The 7,485-nt window shown below is 41.7% G+C and overlaps 4 non-coding genes across 4 annotated transcripts; all 4 read left to right on the forward strand.

Moving 5' to 3' along the window:
- Window positions 1-2,557: 2,557 nt before the first annotated feature.
- Window positions 2,558-2,721, forward strand: LOC134999647 (U1 spliceosomal RNA). The gene has a single exon (XR_010201726.1). It is a non-coding gene; the product is annotated as a U1 spliceosomal RNA (small nuclear RNA).
- A 152-nt stretch (window positions 2,722-2,873) lies between these two features.
- On the forward strand, window positions 2,874-3,036 carry LOC135000082 (U1 spliceosomal RNA). The gene has a single exon (XR_010202118.1). It is a non-coding gene; the product is annotated as a U1 spliceosomal RNA (small nuclear RNA).
- A 674-nt stretch (window positions 3,037-3,710) lies between these two features.
- Window positions 3,711-3,874, forward strand: LOC134999747 (U1 spliceosomal RNA). Its single transcript, XR_010201821.1, has one exon. It is a non-coding gene; the product is annotated as a U1 spliceosomal RNA (small nuclear RNA).
- Window positions 3,875-4,024: 150 nt separating this feature from the next.
- On the forward strand, window positions 4,025-4,188 carry LOC134999903 (U1 spliceosomal RNA). The gene has a single exon (XR_010201969.1). It is a non-coding gene; the product is annotated as a U1 spliceosomal RNA (small nuclear RNA).
- Window positions 4,189-7,485: the final 3,297 nt, after the last annotated feature.

The raw sequence follows: 7,485 nt of genomic DNA on the forward strand, positions 1-7,485 counted from the left end.
AATGTACCTGCGGTTTGGTTCTAGCACATGGGTCTTCATCCTGTTGCCCTCCAGCTGCTGTGAAACTACACATCCCAGCATGCCCTGCTACAGTTTTGCTTTTAAGGTATGCTAAAACTGAGGCAGGGCATGCTGGGATATGTAGTTCCACAGCAGCTGGAGGGTCGCAGGTTGAAGACCCATGTTCTAGCATGCCTGTTCTATGATGCATGTTCCGTGATGTCACAATCAGCTTGGAATGGGGTGTCTAGCATGCATTTGCTGACAGCCACTTGAGGCAGACACACATCAGGAGATGCAGCATATCGGAGGTCTTCGATGCCTTTCCAGCAAATGCACACCACCAGCTGCTGGTCTGGACACAAAACAATGCCCACAATTGAAGGCTCAAAATGCCCAACTACAGGATTAATGTAAGTAGTGAATTTAGGAATGAATTTAGAAGTAGGAAATTAAGTTAGTTCACAAGTACATTCAAATTCAGATCTAAAGACTAGGTAGGCCTCACGTCCTGGCAGCACCCAGCATTTAAAAATGCCTTGATTAGAGGTAGGGAATTAAATGTAGATAAGAAGTAGACACAAAAGAAGACTCCACAGAGCAATTATCAGGTGTCTTTATCAATTTTTGCATTTAAAAAATCAAGCAATTAGGGAACACAATGTTGCGACAATGTAACCCTATTTGCAAAATAGTACTAAATAAGTTTGTCGATGTAAGACATTTGCAAAGGCGCAAACAAAACACGCTGGAAAATGCAACTGAATCTGTTTTTGGAGGTTAGAATAGATGCAGGATCAAGTAGCTCAATGGGTAGGGTGTTTGATTAGAATTTAACAGGTTATAGGTTTGAATCCTGGGTATGATAGTTTGAGGTGTTATTTAATAAAGTATGTTTATATATTAGTCACACGTGGCTTACTTGTACAAATGGCATGTCACCAGTTAGTGCTGACTGCTGATATGCCATTTACACAAACATGCCATGTGTGACTGTATATGCATTTAAGGAGGGCACCCCTGCAAAACCACAAACCATTGATTGTCAAGTATACTAGATATATCTTCATATCTCATGTGCTTTCTCTGAGACCAATCTTGTTATGCCCCTTCCCCACAAGGCATGCGCCTTTTGTCCATATTGCAAAAATGGGGGGGAGGGCATATAATTCTCTGTCACAGGGCACCAAAAAGTCTAGTTATGGCTCTGGTATGCATTATGTAATCTGGCAGACCATCTCTCCAACACTGGCTGGTTGGAATAGAAATCCGGTTATCTATGTGAGCAAATGACCATCAACGATTTACTCTCAAACACTAAAAAATGGACAAAAATGGTCCCCTAAACAAATTGGTTAAATTTTGGGTTTAACCAATTTGTGTAATGACCATTTTTGACCACTTTTCTAGTGTTTGGGAGCAAATGGTTAATTGACATTTGCTCCTATACATTACCAGATTTTCATTCCATCCATCCAGACTGGATAGATAGCCTGACAGATAATTGTGTAGTGTACGCCCAGGATAACTGTTAGTCATGCTTTATTTTATGGCGGCACATAAATGGGTGGACAGATCCAGGGCAAGCACTGCCCACTCATGCATAGTTGTCAACTGATGTGAAGTTCCAGGGGGCAATCTCAGTTATAAAGAGAAGTATCTGGAAATTGTCCCTAGTTAAAAAAAAAAAATTTGATCAACTCCATTTATTTAGTATGATATCCCAGGTGATAGGATGCCGGCAGTCAGAACAACATACTTTATTAAATAACACATCTCAAACTACCATACCCAGGATTCAAACCTATAACCTGTTGAATTCTAATCAAACACCCTACCTATTGAGCTATTTGATCCTGCATAAAAATTGTGAACATTATATGAAGCTATTGGTACTTTGCAAAAAAAAAGAATCAGCATTACAACGCAGCAGATCCATGCAGTTTGCAGCCACACACTACATGTATCTGCTCAGCCACAATGCTGATTATTTCTTCACAAAGTACAAGGTGAGCTCCAAACAGAATTCTCTAGCTTAGAATTATACCTTTCTTTGCCAAACCTAGAAGTCGGGCCCCCCACCCTGGGATCCCCCAGAGGGAGGCCTGCACCGTCATGCGGCAGGCTTGTCCGTTTTGGAAGCAGGCTGATGGGCAGCCCAGGATTGCTTCAGTCTGGGCTTGGCAGGTCTGGAAACATGAGCTTGCTTTGGGTATGCCTGACCTTGGGTACGCTTTACCTGGAGGATGAAAGGGCCAAGAAAAGTACTTTTAGCCTTCTGCGTGGTAGGAGTCATACTAGGTAGGCAAGCTGTTTTAGCAGTAGCCAGATCAGCTACAATCTTATTGAGGTCTTCTCCAAAAGGAGATTCAACTGAGGCAGCACAAGGGAACTCTCATCTGGGGACAACAACTGCAGGGAGAACACATATTTTCAGATGAACATGGTAGGGCAGAAGGCTGCCTAATACTGAAGCACCCCCAAACAACAAATCAAATGCAACTTACTTGACAGAGATGTGCCTGAGCAACGGCCCTCCCCAGCCCTATCCCAAATCATACTTATTTTGCATAGGAGATACCATGGTCATGAAGATTGTTCTCCCAGGGTTAGGTTCATTCATTGCATTCTGGGTATGCTGACCCCTGTGATTTCCCCAAATGTGGGAAACTCGACTGCATTATTTGTGGTAGTGGGGGACTGTGTTTGTGCTTTCCTCTGGTCAGCTCTGGTAAAATTCAGATTTCTTTGTCTCAGATCTTCCTCTAGCCTTGTTCTTCTTTCGAGAGTTCCCTTGTGCTGCCTCAGTTGGATCTCCTTCACTTGACAGGGGGGTGCCCGAGCAGCGACCCTCCCCAGCTCTAGCCCAACTCCTACTTACCTGCCAGGTGAGATACTATGATCATGAAGTTGCTTCTCCCAGGGCAAGGCTCACCCATTGCACTCTGGGTGTGCTGCCCCTGCGATTTCCCCAAATGTGGGAAACTTGACTGCATAATTTGAGTTTTCCCTGGTCGGCTCTCATGTAATTCAGATCTCTTTGTCTCAGGTCTCTCTCCAGCCTAGTTTGCTGTCTGTTTCCACTTCTTTTTTCTTGAGCCCCTCCCTTCTATACCCTTGTGCACTATCCTGACTTCTCCTCCCGTCTGCTTACTTTGTGCCTCCCAATGCACAATGCAAACTGCGGGTAGTGCTGCAGGGCCCACACCCTTATACTTGCTTTACAGAGCAGCTCTGGAGCTGTTACAGTGCCCAGCTGCTGCAAGAAATCAGCTTGAATGCTTCAGGGGCTGGTGAATGGCCAACATGAGCCCCACACCGAAGGAGGGTGGGGGTGCTTAATGCGAACTAGGGGTCATCCAAGCACCACAAAAGGCCTCCATGCCCTGCACGCTCCTTTTCTCTTTTCATATGCAGACGAGGGTTGAAGCCAACTTTGACCCACTGCTTGGATGACATCACCATATTCAAATCCATCTGCTGCAGGCCATCCCCCAGGAATGCTTGCACTAGTTGTTGCATTTGGTTTGTTGTTTGGGGGTGCTTCAGTATTAGGCAGCCTTCTGCCACCCCATGTTCATCTGAAAATATGTGTTCTCCCTGCAGTTGTTGTCCCCAGATGAGAGTTCCCTTGTGCTGCCTCAGTTGAATCTCCTTTACTTGACAGAGATGTGCCTGAGCAGCGGCCCTCCCCAGCCCTATCCCAAATCATACTTATTTTGCATAGGAGATACTATTGTCATGAAGATTGTTTTCCCAGGGTGAGGTTCATTCATTGCATTCTGGGTATGCTGACCCCTGTGATTTCCCCAAATGTGGGAAACTCGACTGCATTATTTGTGGTAGTGGTGGACTGTGTTTGTGCTTTCCTCTGGTCAGCTCTGGTAAAGTCAGATTTCTTTGTCTCAGATCTTCCTCTAGCCTTGTTCTTCTTTTGAGAGTTCCCTTGTGCTGCCTCAGTTGGATCTCCTTCACTTGAAAGGTAGTGCCCGAGCAGCGACCCTCCCCAGCTCTAGCCCAACTCCTACTAACCTGCCAGGTGAGATACTATGATCATGAAGGTGCTTCTCCCAGGGCAAGGCTCACCCATTGCACTCTGGGTGTGCTGCCCCTTGCGATTTCCCCAAATGTGGGAAACTTGACTGCATAATTTGTGTTTCCCCTGGACGGCTCTCGTATAATTCAGATCTCTTTGTCTCAGGTCTCTCTCCAGCCTAGTATGCTGTCTGTTTCCACTTCTCTTTTCTTGAGCCCCTCCCTTCTATAACCTTGTGCACTATCCTGACTTCTCCTCCCGTCTGCTTACTTTGTGCCTTCCAATGCACAATGCAAACTACAGGTAGTGCTGCAGGGCCCACACCCTTTTACTTGCCTTACAGAGCAGCTCTGGAGCTGTTACAGTACCCAGCTGCTGCAAGAAATCAGCTTGAATGCTTCAGGGGCTGGGGCATGGCCAACATGAGCCCCACACCGAAGGAGGGTGGGGGTGTTTAATGCGAACTAGGGGTCATCCAAGCGTCGCAAAAGGCTGCCATGCCCTGCATATCCCTTTTCTCTTTTCATAAGCAGACGAGGGTTGAAGCCAACTTTGACCCACTGCTTGGATGACATCACTTGCTGCCTTTCCAATGAAGCAAGTTTAATTTAGTAATAGGTGAAAAACCATCCCTACAAAGGTGTTAATCAGATACTTGGCTTTGTGGACACTTTTCAGAGAACAAATTAGTTAGCATAAAAATAAAGCCAGAAAATGAAGAGCTGTTTAATCACTCAATTGGATTTTTCTGCAAGCGTATTTCTTTTTCTCTGCAACCCACTGCTAAGTTGTGCTTCCTAGCTGTTCTTTTATAAAATCACTTAATCAAATCTAACTCTGATTACATCAGAGTAGGCCAGGTACCCTACACCATAAGAGGGGGTTTGAAATTTTGACTTGTCTACTTAAAGATCACCAAAATCTGATGACATGGTCAATAACATCCCTGGGTGGGATTGAACCACCAACCCTTTGGTTAATAACCAAACACACTAACCGATTGCACCACCGAGACCCTTTGCAAAAGTACATACTGACAAAGGCTAATAAGCATTCATCTAGAACGTTTCCTAGAAAACTTTAAAAAGTCAATAATCTGGAGAGTTTTTGTAAGATGTTTCTTCCATCAACCAATGAAGAAACGCATTGGTACTTTCCCATGATGAGTGAGTGCTTCAGGATCTCTTGCACTTACATGTGCAGCAGAGTACTGCAATGGAAGCATGCTGGGCCCCTTAACCCAGAGGTAGGCAGATTGAAACTATCCTCTGCTATATGCATTTTTTTTTGTTAATTAAAGTAATCCAAAACTGGGATTGATATTTTTGCTCTTTTATTTTTACTTAAAGTACAATAACTTTTACCATTTTAATTTGTTTTAATAGTATATTGACAGTATTGTTTTCTTTCAAAAATCCACTTAATTTTCTTTACCCTATTATTAAAATGGTAATTGACAAAAACAAACTACATTGTCACCAGAAGAGCAATACAAAATGTACAAGTGATATATTAAAATCATCTTTCCAGCTTGAATTTCAATGATGCATTGGGGCAACGATTTTGTGAGAAACATCTTCACCCTTAAATAAAGATTTTCTTAATTCCTTACCTGTGTGCTAATTAGATATCACCTTGTTTTCACATTAAACAGACTTCCACATGAGAAAGCAGCAAGGATGCAGTGGCGTTAATGTTTCCTGGTGTCAACCTGTATTATTTCAGGAGATATTGAAATGAGGATGCATCTTGCTGCCTTTCCAATGAAGCAAGTTTAATTTAGTAATAGGTGAAAAACCATCCCTACAAAGATGTTAATCAGATACTTGGCTTTGTGGACACTTTTCAGAGAACAAATTTGTTAGCATAAAAATAAAGCCAGAAAATGAAGAGCTGTTTAATCACTCAATTGGATTTTTTTGCCAGCATATTTCTTTTTCTCTGCAAACCACTGCTAAATTGTGCTTCCTAGCTGTTTTTATAAAATCACTGAATCAAATCTAACTCTGATTACATCAGAGAAGGCCAGGTACCCTACACCATAACAGGGGTTTTTGAAATTTTGACTTGTCTACTTAAAGATCACTAAAATCTGATAACAAGGTCAATTACATCCCTGGGTGGGATTGAACCACCAACCTTTTGGTTAATAGCCGTACACACTAACTGATTGCGCCACAGCGACACTTTGCAAAAGTATATACTGACAAAGGCTAATAAGCATTCATCTAGAACGTTTCCTTGAAAAACTTTAAATAGTCAATAATCTGGAGAGTTTTTGTAAGATGTTTCTTCCATCAACCAATGAAGAAACACATTGGTACTTTCCCATGATGAGTGAGTGCTTCAGGATCTCTTGCAGTTACATGTGCAGCAGAGTACTGTAATGGAAGCATGCTGGGTCCATAGCACAGAGGTAGGCAGATTGAAACTATCCTCTGCTATATGCGTTTTTTTTTTGTTAATTAAAGTAATCCAAAACTGGGATTGATATTTTTGCTCTTTTATTTTTACTTAAAGTACAATAACTTTTACCATTTTCATTTGTTTTAATAGTATATTGACAGTATTGTTTTCTTTCAAAAATCCACTTAATTTTCTTTACCCGATTATTAAAATGGTAATTGACAAAAACAAACTACATTGTCACCAGAAGAGCAATACAAAATGTACAAGTGATATATTAAAATCATCTTTCCAGCTTGAATTTCAATGATGCATTGGGGCAACGATTTTGTGAGAAACATCTTCACCCTTAAATAAAGATTTTCTTAATTCCTTACCTGTGTGCTAATTAGATATCACCTTGTTTTCACATTAAACAGACTTCCACATGAGAAAGCACAAAGGATGCAGTGGCGTTAATGTTTCCTGGTGTCAACCTGTATTATTTCAGTAGATATTGAAATGAGGATGCATCTTGCTGCCTTTCCAATGAAGCAAGTTTAATTTAGTAATAGGTTAAAAACCATCCCTACAAAGGTGTTAATCAGAAACTTGGCTTTGTGGACACTTTTCAGAGAACAAATTTGTTAGCATAAAAATAAAGCCAGAAAATGAAGAGCTGTTTAATCACTCAATTGGATTTTTTTGCCAGCATATTTCTTTTTCTCTGCAACCCACTGCTAAATTGTGCTTCCTAGCTGTTTTTATAAAATCACTGAATCAAATCTAACTCTGATTACATCAGAGAAGGCCAGGTACCCTACACCATAAGAGGGGGTTTGAAATTTTGACTTGTCTACATAAAGATCACCAAAATCTGATAACAAGGTCAATTACGTCCCTGGGTGGGATTGAACCACCAACCTTTTGGTTAATAGCCTTACACAGTAACTGATTGCGCCATAGCAACACTTTGTAAAAGTCCATACTGACAAAGGCTAATAAGCATTCATCTAGAACGATTCCTAGAAACATTTTAAAAAGTCAATAATGTGGAGAGTTTT

Source organism: Pseudophryne corroboree, unplaced genomic scaffold (genome assembly GCF_028390025.1).
Source record: "Pseudophryne corroboree isolate aPseCor3 unplaced genomic scaffold, aPseCor3.hap2 scaffold_150, whole genome shotgun sequence".
NCBI classification, from domain to species: domain Eukaryota; kingdom Metazoa; phylum Chordata; class Amphibia; order Anura; family Myobatrachidae; genus Pseudophryne; species Pseudophryne corroboree.